This window comes from Diabrotica virgifera, chromosome 5 (assembly GCF_917563875.1).
Source record: "Diabrotica virgifera virgifera chromosome 5, PGI_DIABVI_V3a".
Classification (NCBI taxonomy): Eukaryota; Metazoa; Arthropoda; class Insecta; order Coleoptera; family Chrysomelidae; genus Diabrotica; species Diabrotica virgifera.
The window spans coordinates 106,422,333-106,438,591 of record NC_065447.1 but is presented as its reverse complement, the minus strand read 5'-3'; the positions used below and the strand labels follow the sequence as shown (position 1 = coordinate 106,438,591).

Here is a 16,259-nt window from a genome sequence, read left to right as displayed (position 1 = left end):
TTGTTATGTTATACAGGGTATTTACAAAGTTATAACCAATTTTACAAGAAAACCGTAACAAGTTCAACTCCCTGTATAAATAAAAACAGGAATAAAAAACCGCTAAACGCCTTAAGAATGAGTGGCGCATACAATATTCCAGCTAAAAAAGATCTGATATGAATATTACGTGGCGCGAAAATGTATTTTCATTTTGATGCAAAACAAAATTCTAGTTATATTTTAAAAGATTTTTTAATAATATTTGCCAATCTGAAGTAAAACGCGCCACAAAAATTAACTTTGATACAGTTTGAATTTTGAAATTTTTTGTGGCGCGTTTACTTCAAATTTAGCAAATATTATGAAAAAATGTTTTAAAATAAAACTAGAATTTTGTTTTGCATCAAAATGAAAATATATTTTCGCGCCACGTAATATTCATATCAGATCTTTTGTAGCTGGAATATTGTATGCGCCACTCATTTTTACGGCGCTTAGCGGATTTTTATTCTTGTACTAGCTGACCCGGCAGACTTCGTACTGCCTCAATAGATAAGAACAAACTTTTGTAAACAATAAACTTAAAATAAACAAAAGCAATTCGTAATTAATAAACAAAAAATGCTCGATGTGAATGAATTTTTATTATTATTTTTAATGAATTACACAGGATGTTTGAAGTAATAAAGTTTAGTTAGAAGTAACAAAATAAAGCTTGCAGTGCAACAGTTGCAATCTTAAATTTGTTTATCTTATAATAAATATAACACCTTTATTTTATTTACATTCAAAACAACCCTGTATTTATAATTGGGTTCGGGGTTTTCCAACAATATAGGTGTTGATTAATCAAAATAAAATAAAATTAAAATTAAATATCATTAAATAAAATGAAACAAAATTTCATAAAATTAAATAAAAGTTGATAAAAATAAATAAAACTGAATAGCAAGGAGTACACCTAATTAATTTCGTATTTTTCACGTCATTATTCTGAGAGTTATGACGTCATACGTAACCCCCTTATGACGTATAGGTATGAAATATAGATATAAACCTACTCCCAGTCAAACCAAACATAACTGCCAAACTTCATAAAAATCGGTAAAGTCGTTTCGGAGGAGTATGGCAACAAACACTGTAAAAAGAGCATTTTATACATATAGCTGTAAAAATTTTGGTGGCTACTAAAATGACAATATAAAACCGTATAAACCTTCCCTGAACTTCCACAAAAAATTCAACATCAAAATTAGCCAAATCGGTCCAGCCATTCTCGAGTTTTAGCGAGACTAACGCAGAGCAATTGATTTTTATATATAAGATGCAAAATTTTAGATGGCTATTAAAAAATAACGGTCGAAGATAGAAAAGTGAAAATTTAGGGTTGTATTTAACTTTGCCTTCCACATCACACAAAATTAAGAGAAAACAGTTTGACCAAAAAAATAAAAAAATATATTAGGGGGACAGCCCCCGTTAAGACGTACGAATATGAAAAATAAACAACAACCTATTCTCGGTCCGGTCGAATATACGTGGAAAATTTCATAAAAATATATTCAGTCGTTCTCGAGTTATGTGTTGGTAACTGTCACGACTTTCTTTTGTTTATATAGGTGTAAAATATTTAAATAGCCATTAAAAAATAACAGTTAGTGATAGAAAAGTGAAATTTTAGGGTTGTATGTATCTTTACGTTCCACATAATATAACATTTAAAAAAAAAGAGATTTTCCGAAAAAATAGAAATAAATATCAGGGGGGCAACCCCCTTAAGACGCACGGGTATGAAATATAGATAATAACCTACTCCCGGTCCGGTCGAGTATACGTGCTAAAATTCATAAACATCGGTAAAGTGGTTTCGGAGGAGTATGGCAACAAACACTGTAAAAAGAGCATTTTATACATATAGCTGTAAAAATTTTGGTGGCTACTAAAATGACAATATAAAACCGTATAAACCTTCCCTGAACTTCCACAAAAAATTCAACATCAAATTTAGCCAAATCGGTCCAGCCAAATCGTTCCAGCCATTCTCGAGTTTTAGCGAGACTAACGCACAGCAATTGATTTTTATTATAAGATGCAAAATTTTAGATGGCTAATAAAAAATAACGGTCGAAGATAGAAAAGTGAAAATTTAGGGTTGTATTTACCTTTGCCTTCCACATCACACAAAATTAAGAGAAAACAGTTTGACCAAAAAAATAAAAAAATATATTAGGGGGACAGCCCCCGTTAAGACGTACGAATATGAAAAATACACAACAACCTATTCTCGGTCCGGTCGAATATACGTGGAAAATTTCATAAAAATTTATTCAGTCGTTCTCGAGTTATGTGTTGGTAACTGTCACGACTTTCTTTTGTTTATATAGGTGTAAAATATTTAAATGGCCATTAAAAAATAACAGTTAGTGATAGAAAAGTGAAATTTTAGGGTTGTATGTATCTTTACGTTCCACATAATATAAAATTAAAAAAAAAGAGATTCTCCTAAAAAATAGAAATAAATATCAGGGGGCAACCCCCCTTAAGACGCACGGGTATGAAATATAGATAATAACCTACTCCCGGTCCGGTCGAGTATACTTGCAAAATTCATAAAAATCGGTAAAGTCGTTTCGGAGGAGTATGGCAACAAACACTATAAAAAGAGCATTTTATACATATAGCTGTAAAAATTTTGGTGGCTACTAAAATGACAATATAAAACCGTATAAACCTTCCCTGAACTTCCACAAAAAATTCAACATCAAAATTAGCCACATCGGTCCAGCCATTCTCGAGTTTTAGCGAGACTAACGCACAGCAATTGATTTTTATATATAAGATGCAAAATTTTAGATGGCTATTAAAGAATAACGGTCGAAGATAGAAAAGTGAAAATTTAGGGTTATATTTACCTTTGCCTTCCACATCACACAAAATTAAGAGAAAACAGTTTGACCAAAAAAATAAAAAAATATATTAGGGGGACAGCCCCCGTTAAGACGTACGAATATGAAAAATACACAACAACCTATTCTCGGTCCGGTCGAATATACGTGGAAAATTTCATAAAAATCTATTCAGTCGTTCTCGTGTTATGTGTTGGTAAATGTCACGACTTTCTTTTGTTTATATAGGTGTAAAATATTTAAATGGCCATTAAAAAATAACAGTTAGTGATAGAAAAGTGAAATTTTAGAGTTGTATGTATCTTTACGTTCCACATGATATAAAATTAAAAAAAAGAGATTCTCCGCAAAAAATAGAAATAAATATCAGGGGGGCAACCCCCCTTAAGACGCACGGGTATGAAATATAGATAATAACCTACTCCCGGTCCGGTCGAGTATACTTGCAAAATTCATAAAAATCGGTAAAGTCGTTTCGGAGGAGTATGGCAACAAACACTGTAAAAAGAGCATTTTATACATATAGCTGTAAAAATTTTGGTGGCTACTAAAATGACAATATAAAACCGCATAAACCTTCACTGAACTTCCACAAAAAATTCAACATCAAAATTAGCCAAATCGGTCCAGCCGTTCTCGAGTTTTAGCGAGACTAACGCACAGCAATTGATTTTTATATATAAGATGCAAAATTTTAGATGGCTATTAAAAAATAACGGTCGAAGATAGAAAAGTGAAAATTTAGGGTTGTATTTACCTTTACCTTCCACATCACACAAAATTAAGAGAAAACAGTTTGACCAAAAAAATAAAAAAATATATTAGGGGGACAGCCCCCGTTAAGACGTACGAATATGAAAAATACACAACAACCTATTCTCGGTCCGGTCGAATATACGTGGAAAATTTCATAAAAATCTATTCAGTCGTTCTCGAGTTATGTGTTGGTAACTGTCACGACTTTCTTTTGTTTATATAGGTGTAAAATATTTAAATGGCCATTAAAAAATAACAGTTAGTGATAGAAAAGTGAAATTTTAGCGTTGTATGTATCTTTACGTTCCACATAATATAACATTTAAAAAAAAGGGATTTTCCGAAAAAATAGAAATAAATATCAGGGGGGCAACCCCCCTTAAGACGCACGGGTATGAAATATAGATAATAACCTACTCCCGGTCCGGTCGATTATAGTTGCAAAAATTCATAAAAATCGGTAAAGTCGTTTCGGAGGAGTATGGCAACAAACACTGTAAAAAGAGCATTTTATACATATAGCTGTAAAAATTTTGGTGGCTACTAAAATGACAATATAAAACCGTATAAACCTTCCCTGAACTTCCACAAATAATTCAACATCAAAATTAGCCACATCGGTCCAGCCATTCTCGAGTTTTAGCGAGACTAACGCACAGCAAATGATTTTTATATATAAGATGCAAAATTTTAGATGGCTATTAAAAAATAATGGTCGAAGATAGAAAAGAGAAAATTTAGGGTTGTATTTACCTTTGCCTTCCACATCACACAAAATTAAGAAAAAACAGTTTGACCAAAAAAATAAAAAAATATATTAAGGGGGCAGCCCCCGTTACGACGTACGGATATGAAAAATACATAACAACCTATTCTCGGTCCGGTCGAATATACGTGGAAAATTTCATAAAAATCTATTCAGTCGTTCTCGAGTTATGTGTTGGTAACTGTCACGACTTTCTTTTGTTTATATAGATGTAAAATATTTAAATGGCCATTAAAAAATAACGGTTAGTGATAGAAAAGTGAAAATTTAGGATTGTATGTATCTTTACGTTCCACATCATATGAAATTAAAAAAAAAAGAGTTTGTCTGAAAAAGTAGAAATAAATATAAGGGGGCAACCCCCCTTGAGACGCGCGGATAAGAAATATAGATAAAAACCTACTCCCAGTCCGGTCGAGTATATCTGCAAACTCTGATAAAAATCGGTGAAGTCGTTTCGGAGGAGTATGGCAACAAACACTGTAAAAAGAGCATTTTATACATATAGCTGTAAAAATTTTGGTGGCTACTAAAATGACAATATAAAACCGCATAAACCTTCACTGAACTTCCACAAAAAATTCAACATCAAAATTAGCCAAATCGGTCCAGCCGTTCTCGAGTTTTAGCGAGACTAACGCACAGCAATTGATTTTTATATATAAGATGCAAAATTTTAGATGGCTATTAAAAAATAACGGTCGAAGATAGAAAAGTGAAAATTTAGGGTTGTATTTACCTTTGCCTTCCACATCACACAAAATTAAGAGAAAACAGTTTGACCAAAAAAATAAAAAAATATATTAGGGGGACAGCCCCCGTTAAGACGTACGAATATGAAAAATACACAACAACCTATTCTCGGTCCGGTCGAATATACGTGGAAAATTTCATAAAAATCTATTCAGTCGTTCTCGAGTTATGTGTTGGTAACTGTCACGACTTTCTTTTGTTTATATAGGTGTAAAATATTTAAATGGCCATTAAAAAATAACAGTTAGTGATAGAAAAGTGAAATTTTAGCGTTGTATGTATCTTTACGTTCCACATAATATAACATTTAAAAAAAAGGGATTTTCCGAAAAAATAGAAATAAATATCAGGGGGGCAACCCCCCTTAAGACGCACGGGTATGAAATATAGATAATAACCTACTCCCGGTCCGGTCGATTATACTTGCAAAAATTCATAAAAATCGGTAAAGTCGTTTCGGAGGAGTATGGCAACAAACACTGTAAAAAGAGCATTTTATACATATAGCTGTAAAAATTTTGGTGGCTACTAAAATGACAATATAAAACCGTATAAACCTTCCCTGAACTTCCACAAATAATTCAACATCAAAATTAGCCACATCGGTCCAGCCATTCTCGAGTTTTAGCGAGACTAACGCACAGCAAATGATTTTTATATATAAGATGCAAAATTTTAGATGGCTATTAAAAAATAATGGTCGAAGATAGAAAAGAGAAAATTTAGGGTTGTATTTACCTTTGCCTTCCACATCACACAAAATTAAGAAAAAACAGTTTGACCAAAAAAATAAAAAAATATATTAAGGGGGCAGCCCCCGTTACGACGTACGGATATGAAAAATACATAACAACCTATTCTCGGTCCGGTCGAATATACGTGGAAAATTTCATAAAAATCTATTCAGTCGTTCTCGAGTTATGTGTTGGTAACTGTCACGACTTTCTTTTGTTTATATAGATGTAAAATATTTAAATGGCCATTAAAAAATAACGGTTAGTGATAGAAAAGTGAAAATTTAGGATTGTATGTATCTTTACGTTCCACATCATATGAAATTAAAAAAAAAGAGTTTGTCTGAAAAAGTAGAAATAAATATAAGGGGGCAACCCCCCTTGAGACGCGCGGATAAGAAATATAGATAAAAACCTACTCCCAGTCCGGTCGAGTATATCTGCAAACTCTGATAAAAATCGGTGAAGTCGTTTCGGAGGAGTATGGCAACAAACACTGTAAAAAGAGCATTTTATACATATAGCTGTAAAAATTTTGGTGGCTACTAACATGACAATATAAAACCGTATAAACCTTCCCTGAACTTCCACAAATAATTCAATATCAAAATTAGCCACATCGGTCCAGCCATTCTCGAGTTTTAGCGAGACTAACGCACAGCAAATTATTTTTATATATAAGATGCAAAATTTTAGATGGCTATTAAAAAATAATGGTCGAAGATAGAAAAGAGAAAATTTAGGGTTGTATTTGCCTTTGCCTTCCACATCACACAAAATTAAGAAAAAACAGTTTGACCAAAAAAATAAAAAAATATATTAGGGGGGCGGCCCGCGTTACGACGTACGGATATGAAAAATTCATAACAACCTATTCTCGGTCCGGTCGAATATACGTGGAAAATTTCATAAAAATCTATTCAGTCGTTCTCGAGTTATGTGTTGGTAACTGTCACGACTTTCTTTTGTTTATATAGATGTAAAATATTTAAATGGCCATTAAAAAATAACGGTTAGTGATAGAAAAGTGAAAATTTAGGGTTGTATGTATCTTTACGTTCCACATCATATGAAATTAAAAAAAAAGAGTTTGTCTGAAAAAATAGAAATAAATATAAGTGGGGCAACCCCCCTTAGACGCACGGATAAGAAATATAGATAAAAACCTACTCCCAGGCCAGTCGAGTATACTTGCAAACTCTCATAAAAATCGGTCAAGTCGTTTCGGAGGAGTATGGTAACAAACAGTGTAAAAAGAGCATTTTATACATATAGCTGTAAAAATTTTGGTGGCTACTAAAATGACAATATAAAACCGTATAAACCTTCCCTGAACTTCCACAAATAATTCAACATCAAAATTAGCCACATCGGTCCAGCCATTCTCGAGTTTTAGCGAGACTAACGCACAGCAAATGATTTTTATTTATAAGATTAAGAGTTTTTCAAATTTATTTATAATTAAATGTATAAAGTTGAATGCAATGTTTCTCGATTACACGTTAAGCTTTATAAATGATCGCCTTTGTCGCATTATCTTCCAAATGATCTAGTGCCCATCGAATGTACACTAGATTTTTTTTTCTATTCGAAATAGATTGAAAAAAATATTGGAATGGCCGGTAAATGAACTCGGATTGACCGTTGCCAGATCAAATTAGCGTCGTAACTACTACAACTGCATAAACCATTTAGGAAATAATCGTTAATTGGATTATACTTTTGTAGCTTAATAACTTCTATACGCCTTAACCGATTTTGTTCAATAAACATAAGTTTGAAACGTATTGATAAGTAGTATCTTATGCATCTAGGGTCAAGTATGATACCTGAAGCTATTACAGGAATTATTGAGCTTGACTCAACGCTATTGATTTGGTGTATTTACTGTTCTCCTGTCTCTTCTTAAACTGAAGATATATACCGCCAAAAAATATGCCGTTTTGTACCTACCAAGTCTTATAGCTGGCTTGTGGGTAGTCAAAACTCACAAACTACACCGGTTCTGAATCGGCACTCAACTCCTCTTCAAACACAGAAAAAAAATTCAAATCGGCTTAACTTTTCCACACACATACATATACATACATAAAATATGCACAAACATTTTCCCTTTTTTTAAATAAAAATTGACTCATATTCTGAGTTCGGTAACTTTTGAACCGTATAACCGATTTTCAAAATTAGACATGCGTTGGAAAGGTAATCATCGCTTCTATTAGAAGCCGCAAAGGTAGGGGTTAAATTTTTGAAGTTTTTGGGTGGTTTGGGGACCAGAACGAAAAACACACTCTAAATAGAAAGGTCCGTAAAATCCCTTGGACCAAAATGGATGGTTGACATATGAATGGGTGAGTCTATTCCTGAACTTTATGATGGGAGTTGGCCCAATTTTCAACCTAGTCAGATTTAGAAAATCAAAATTTTCGTGTATATTTAGTGTCGCGTGTAGGGGGTGAAGGTGTGCGCCACTGGCGAGAACTGCCGTTCTCTGGTAATAAGCAAAACAGCAATGGTTTATTGATGCCATATTTTTTTATTTATTGTCCAAATTTTCAAACATGATTAATATTGCTAATTTTCTTTATTTCAAATACAGGGTGGGTCAAAACGCAAGTACATTATTTTCTCAGTAATTTTCAATAGAGCACCCTATATTTTGTTTCACTATTGATAAGTACCATTACCGTACTTTAATTTTTATATGACATTCCCTATGTCTAAATTTATTAGTTTTCGAGACATTTTCATTTTTCAGAACAAAGTATTAATTGGGTGTCTAAATTTTTCCAAATTTTAAGTAAGCCATGACTGAACCGTTTCTATGAAATGTTGTCTTCATCTCCAAATAGTACGTTACCCAAGAAATCTATCGGTTGATTGATTTTATCTAAGGCCCATTCACAAAATACTATTCTCTTTTCAAAATCTTTCTCTATTAATTCTTGGTGCATTTGAATGTGGTAAGGGTGCATTCTGTTTCTTGCAAGAATTTTTTGCCCCGAGTAGGAAGTTTGTCCTTTTTCTACGTTTTTGTAAGAAATATTCGGTGTACTTGTATGTGGATTTTCAGTAACTGCCAGCAACGCATTCATTTCGTTTTCGTAGTAGTTATTGTACGTTCGTATTTTTTATACGTAACTGAACCAGGCGGTTAAACTGATCCTTTAATCTTTCAAAGCTTGCTGTTGTAGCACTCCGCAAACGCATTTTTATTGCACTCCCCAATATCCATCTAGATCAACCATTTCCTCAACAGTAAAATTCATCTCAACTATTAAATAACACAATAACAGTTGTATCATGATGGTCATGGCTTACTTAAAATTTGGAACAATTTAGACACCTATTAATAATTGCTCTTAAAAATGAAAATTTCTCGAAAACTAATAAATTTGGGCATATGGAATGTTATATAAAAAATTAAAGTACGGTAATGATACTTTACAATAGTGATATAAAATACAGAACGTTCCATTTAAAACTGAGAAAATAATGTAGGTACTTGCGTCTTGACTCACCATGTATTCGGTATAAAAAAATTAGCAATATTAATCATTTCTGAAAAGTTTGACTATTAATAAAAAAACATGGCAAGAATAAACTATTTCTGTTGTGCTAATTTTTATTTATACAGGATGTTGAACTTGTTACGATTTTCATATAAAATTGGTTATAACTTTGTATATACCCTGTATAACATTAAAAACCTTTATATTTTTGTGATGAGACAGTTAAGCAGATTTCGATTATAAAATAAAATACAGGGTGTTCCATTTAAAAAAACATATGTTTGGTCTGCCACTAGGTTATCGAACAGCCTGTAATATTCGAATTAATTTTAAAATGTGAAGCTCAAAGTTGGCTACAATTTTTGTTATTAACTTCTATTGCTATCTATTACTATAATAGCGGATGTATTGAGCTTTACTCCACTAATCAATCACCCTGTATATTGAGTTAAAACATTCTCACACAAATTATCACGCAGAAATACATTTTCAATATTTTTTCAGTGAAAAATTGTTTTTAGATTTGATTATTTCTGCCATGTTAAACTGTTTGAATTTAAGAGGAGTCAAACAAAAATTTCAAACTACAAACTCATTATAACGTCATACTCATACTGATAACACATTTCACTTCAAGATAAAATCATTTTTTGCTCACCGAATCAAAAATGTTTTATGTTGTTTATTTAATGCTACAATCTAGTTAAAATCTAAAAATCACCCAGTGGTGTATTCTTACTTGTTCAAATTTTTAAGTCATTTTTTCTTGTGCAATAATTACAATAATACCTTTTTCACTTAACTGGACTATGTATTACACTAACTTATATGACTTTGTCCTCTTGAGTATTCTTTTTTGGCTAGAGTTATCCAAAAGCTGGATGGCCTCAACGTTTTGATGCTTTGAAAGCCTTTCTTAGTGCCTGCCGGCGATTTTTTTGTGTTTCTTCATCAACATACCCCACCCGTAGGTCTCTGGATATCTTGGCTGTTGAACATTGCACCTCAATACTTTATTTTTGAAAGTCTGGATTATTTTAATATTTTTTTTTTTTTGGTACCTCACAGTTATACGCCATACCTCTACTTAGGTTTTAGAATCTGTTGTAGAGTTATTATAAATTGACAAGGCTGAGTGTCTTTTCAGAAGCCAATACATCTTTTGAACCTGATATCCAATTCTTCCCGTCTTTTCTTTACGTATGCTTTCGAGTTCAGATTTAGAATTTTTCATCATCTAGGAATTAAACCTAGATATTTGGCTGTATTAGTATATTACGCCAGTCAATGGGAGCAAGAATAGGATATTACCTCCGAATTCTATCCTACTGCATGGATTTTGATGAAATTTTGGAAATAGCCTCTACTTGTTATCTAATTCAATCTTGATGGTGGTTCCCACCCCTTCTCAGGGTTGGAAAATTTTTTGGTAAGATGACCACGGAATTGTCTAGAGAACCTAATTCTAAGCAAAAACTGTTTTATAACTTTTTTTGAAAATTCAATACTTTGAGTTATTCGTGGTTGAAATTTGGCCATTTTCATTGAAACATAACACCTTTTCGAACGGTTTTTTTCCAATATTTTAAAAAATATGCATCTAACTAAAAAAACTGTATAAAACATTTTTGTAAGTTATAAAAAAACTAAGGTACACTTGCCTTCATAAATCTTCTAGTTATAATACAAAAAGAGATATGGTAGGCGAAAAGAGTTTGTTTTTTTTTTGCTACATGCTCAAATTGGTGTATTCAACTTGAAATAACAGAGAAACGGTCGATTTTATGTGTAAAATGCTACCAATACCTTTTGTAGTGCTTGAATAGCCCTTTAAAATGAGCAATATTAAAGATAAATTGCATTCAAACTAAGCGAGATATCTTGCAAAAAAAATTGATAACTAATGTATTTTAAGAAAAAATGAGATTTAATTTTAACCCCTATCCACCAGAATGTAAATGCTTCATTTTCCGTCTACAGTACCTTTTATTATAGTGTTATTTCTATGTTCTAAAAGTTGAACGAGTTTAAAATGAATTGTTCTTGAAAAAAAAAAATAAGATCAAATTATAGAGCACATTTTTAAAATTTCTTAAAAATCTTCCTTTTTCTCCATGTAACTTGAAAATGATAACAGATACAGTAATGAAAAATGAAAACGAAATTTTTATCTAAAAAAACTCTACATTTTTGTTTTATATCTTTTTTTCGTATCTCTCATCATTTTCGAGTTACAGTATTTCTCATGATCTTTATTCAGTGCGTAACAAATGATAGGAAAAAGGGTAAGTCCGTGATAACACACATTTATGACATTTATTCTAACATGACATTTTAGTTAAATCTGACAGTTGTCACATTTTATTTTCAATTTGGAATAAAAACAAATCAAAAGTGTTTCTTGCATTTATAAAATGGTGTTTTCTTTGATTTGTATAGTCTTATAAATTATACAGATTATATTTGTAATATTATTATCTAATTAAAAAAAAAATTATTTTTTTATTATGGCGCTATCTATCGACAACTAGAATAACTAGACTAAATGTTATAAAAATGTCACCGACCAAATGTAATTACCGACGTGCCTTTTTTTCTGTCACATACAATTTAATGCGTTAGAAAGAAATCGAAAAACTGTGACGCACTGAAAGATGATCATGAGAAATACTGTACGTATAATTTGATCTTATTTTTTTTTAAATCCTTTATGTCAAACCAGTCCAACTTTTTGAACATAGAAATAAAACTATAATAAAAAGTATTTTAGAAGGAAAACGATGTATTTAAATTCTGATGGATGAGGGGTTAAATATACTTCTCATCTCTTCTTAAAATACATTAGTCATCAATATTTTTTGCAGCATATCTCGCTTAGGTTAACTGTAATCGACATTTAATACAGCTCATTTTAAAGCACAAAAAATTTCACCCACGAGAAAGGGTGAGAACCACCCCCAAGAGAAAAGCGCACATCGGAATAGGGTAGACTTTGTTTTTTGAGCTATTCCCTACTTACTATGAGAATATCAAGTAAATCGATGTAGTAGGATGGAATTCGGAGCCAAATACCCTCATTGACTGCCCTATATTGAATTTCATGTCCGATTATATTTACATGGTTTCGTTTCTCAAATTTGTTAGTAAATTCTACGAGTATATGAACCGATTTACGTTCATTTATTGAGATTTTCCACCTCCGGGTCCAGTTATAGAATTTATTGACTGAATTTTGTAGACTAATAGTAGAGTCTGTACTATCTTTACTAACTGCCAGAATGGCAGTGTCTTCTGCGAAAGTGGCTATAGTGTTGTCTTCTAACTATGGTATTGAACCCTCTATACTCTGGGTATAGAGATTTTTGAAGAGAAGAACTGACTAAAGATGGGTAAAATAAATGATAAGAGATTTAAGACAAAAGAAGATGGGCTTAGCTCAGAAGGAAAAAAAATCAAAAGGGCAGAGAGACACTAAATCTCAAGTGAGTATTCGGGCTAGCTTCAATACACCGAATATTGGCTTTGGAGATATGAGAAGAAAATTTGGTAATGAAATGATAGTAACTAGGAAGGAAATGAGACTGTTAATACAAAAATGGAAGGAAAATAGATAAGAATGCTAGAGATAAAATAATATCGAGTTACAACAAAGAAAGAAGAAGAAAAAAGGGCGCCAACTCGAACGAACAACTCGGCTCTCAGAACCAAGAAGTTGGACAGGTTCGAGATTTTGAAATAACGAACAACAGGAACTCTATGACACTGGTTACAACCACCTGAAATACAAAATACTAAATACTGATCTTGTCTTGCTATGTTATATACTGGTAATACAGACTGAAATAAAACACCAACCTTAATACATACAAATATATTAATAATAAATATTAAATAATAACACTTTACATATAACGCAACGTAATAACAGTGATAGTGGATGGGGAAAAGATAAAATAGGACCGCAAAGGCCACTCAACAAGCAATTATCCACTATCACCGGCCAAACAAAAGTATTAAAATCAAAATCCAAATCAAAAGTCCGTTGGAATAGCAAAAAGGTCTATATAAATGAGTTGGTCAGTGACTCTTTATATATTATACAAAAAAAACCTACTAGACGTATTCCCTATTTTAAAATCCGCGACAAAATTTTACAACCCGATTCCCTATTAAATTTTAAGATACAATTATTTATGATTATTAAACAAGACCTGATTTTATTTATTTTAACTAACTCCTACTTATACTGAATCAAAAAGAAAAAAAAACAACAACCTAAAACCCTATCTATCACGAAAATATATGTACTCTTCCTAATCGTATGCATACGAAAAGTTTACAATGTAGCAAATATATCTTACCCAAAAGTAAATACAGAAAAAGTAAATAAACTTAGCTTTTACATAACAGTCGGTTAAAAGTAGGGTTGCAAGTCCATAGAGATGAATTCCGTAGGAAATTCCCTTTTGGCACGATAAAATGGTTGGCTGCTGTGGTGAGTAAGTCCTACTGCAAGGTCCTGGGTGAAGATGCTGGTTGTAATAAAATCCGGTATGGTGTATTATCCAACAAAAACAGCCCACTCTAGGGATAAACCATCACAGAGTGGCTAGCAATCTAACTAGGTAGTACATAATCAACGTGATAGAGTCACGTTGTGTGACTAAATAACTAAGTTACGGGATCTAAAATAAAGTTTATTTAATTAGTTATGATGTATTTCAAGAACAGTAGCAGTACATATTGAACAGGCCCAAACAAAAACATCAAATATTAGGTAGGTTAGGTATTCATATGTCATGTCAAAATTTCTGAAGTTTACTTCAATTCAGACATGACAGGGACGTGCGCATTAGATGGGCGTGACAGAAGGCTGTATAGATACTCGTTAAAACTTTTTATAAATCACAGATAAAAAACCTTAAGTAAAAAGCCTAACGATCAGGTATAAAAGATATTAAAATTTAGGTTTGGACTAAAAAAACTATGGCCTTGATTGAATGTTCCTTTGCAAATGATAATGAATATCATTATTATACTATGAATTATATATAAACTTATGTGGTAAATTAATCTACCGAAAGATCTAACTACAATGATGCATTGGTTTTCACAAGGAAGGAATGAGAGATAAATGTATTATGTACTTACTGAAACAAGGCAGGCACGCCGGAATATCCACTTCTGTTATGTGAAGAAGTCCAAAGAGATGTTTAACTTTGGTTATCTAGTTTTGTAGATGGGATTAGCTGACGCTTGATTTCCTTCTAATTATTTGATTTCCATCGAAAATTTGTTTCAATCCCGTCACTTAAAAGGGGGAATAACCTTACTAGCGGCGCGCCATCCGCCCTTCGAGCCGTTTCCTGACCAACTGCTGTTCAATGTTATCGGAAATCGATTCGTATCGATCCGATAGAAACATGCGCGGTGCTTTCCTCTTGCTTCGCTGCGAAAATAGGCACCTAGGCGATTAAATAGGCGTCTCCAAAGAATTTTCTAGAGGGGTATTTTTAATGAAATATAATTGAATGAATCGAAAATCGTAATTAATTTTAAATGGTCCGTAGCATAACTGCTACAGTATGTCACTTGTGAATAGTAAATAGATAACCGGTCCCAGGACACCACGCTGCGGACCACCCGTTTTAATGTTATTGAGGCTTGAAATAAGCATTACCTTGTTTGGCCCTGAAATGTCTGTCATATATAAATATGATTTTATTATCTCACAATAGTGCATGGGTAAAATTGATCTCAATTTTCGATGTAGCTCTTCATGCCGTACCGTATCAAATGCTTGAGATATATCCAGGAAAACAGCCGAACAGATTTTTTTCCTTCTAGGGCATTTTCTGTCGTGTTAGTTACCCTATGCAGTTGATCTATAGTGGAATGCTTGGATATAAACCCAAACTGATGGTTGGGCATTAATTTTTTATCTTCAAGAATTCTTTGTAATCCTATACGTAATGGTTTCTCGAATAGTTTTAATAAACATGTAGTAGAGAAATTGTCCTGTAAGACAAACATTATTTGGATGTTGACCTGGTCTCGGAACCATGATAATTTCCATTATCTTCCATTGTAAAGGAATATATTTTCATCTGATTACCGCACTAATGATATATGTAAACTTCACAAGTGATTTTTTGGGGCCTGCTTTAATGCAGTTCCAGTTATCAAGTCAAATCTAGGAGCTTTTTAGGAATTAAATTATTTATTTCCTTCAGGAGTTATTTTGGAGTTACTAAAGTTATTTTCTCATTAGTCTGCATCGCAGGTCCTTCAAATGTTTGTTCTTCCGCATCAGTGTTGTAAGGTTTGAATATCTTTACTAGATCGGATGCAAAGCATTCTGATTTTTTCTCCTTACTTCGTGCTTAAGTACCATCCGCTTTCTTGATTGGAGGGATTTGCGTGATTGGTCTTTTTAACCGATTTGTTTCTTTCCACAAAGAGTAAGCTGTGGTACTATCATTAGTTATGTCTGTGAGAGAGGAATTTATTGTTTCATCTTTGAATTATTTTATCTATATTTTAAGCTGTTGTCTAGATTATTCAAAATTGTCATGTCATACGGGGATCTACTTTAAAACCAATTCCTTCTGGCCTTTCTTTTTATTATACTAATTCTTTGATTTCAGCTGGGTAACTGTAGCCTTTCAAGCGTGTTTTAATGTCTGCATTTTCACTCTGTTGTTTTTTAAGTAATTGTTTTAAGTTTACCCAGTCAGTATATTTGTTGGTTAGTTGTGTGTTTTCTTTCTGTATTATATTTTCATTCAGTATAAATATTATAGCTGATTGATCAGAGAGTAAATATTTAGTAAGCAAATGGTTTAAATTT

At 32.4% G+C, this 16,259-nt stretch overlaps 1 long non-coding RNA gene across 1 annotated transcript; it reads right to left on the bottom strand.

The window, feature by feature from the left end:
- Window positions 1-13,265: 13,265 nt before the first annotated feature.
- Window positions 13,266-14,986, bottom strand: LOC126885080 (uncharacterized). The gene is made up of 2 exons (XR_007698274.1): window positions 14,561-14,986; window positions 13,266-14,094 (listed from the first exon to the last, which is right to left on the bottom strand). It is a non-coding gene; the product is annotated as an uncharacterized LOC126885080 (long non-coding RNA).
- Window positions 14,987-16,259: the final 1,273 nt, after the last annotated feature.